The sequence below is a fragment of the Ipomoea triloba genome, chromosome 7, assembly GCF_003576645.1.
Source record: "Ipomoea triloba cultivar NCNSP0323 chromosome 7, ASM357664v1".
In the NCBI taxonomy this organism is placed as follows: domain Eukaryota; kingdom Viridiplantae; phylum Streptophyta; class Magnoliopsida; order Solanales; family Convolvulaceae; genus Ipomoea; species Ipomoea triloba.
In genome coordinates this window covers 24,838,202-24,838,480 of record NC_044922.1, presented here as the reverse complement: position 1 = coordinate 24,838,480, position 279 = coordinate 24,838,202, and positions in this window count along the sequence as shown.

The following is a 279-nucleotide window of genomic DNA, read 5'->3' as shown; positions in this document are numbered from 1 at the left end:
ATATATATATATATATATATATATATATATATATATATATATATATATATATATATATATATATATATATATATATATATATATATATATATGCTTTTTAAAACAATTGCCAATTGGGCTCAATTTCATATTGTCATAAGTTGGTCCAATCTTCATACATTTAGCCTAAATTTTTGTAAACTATATATAAATATAAGAGTTTATTACCAAAATGGTTCCTCGACTATTGCAAAATTACCAATTTGGTCCTCAACAATTTTTCGTGACCAATTAAGTCCC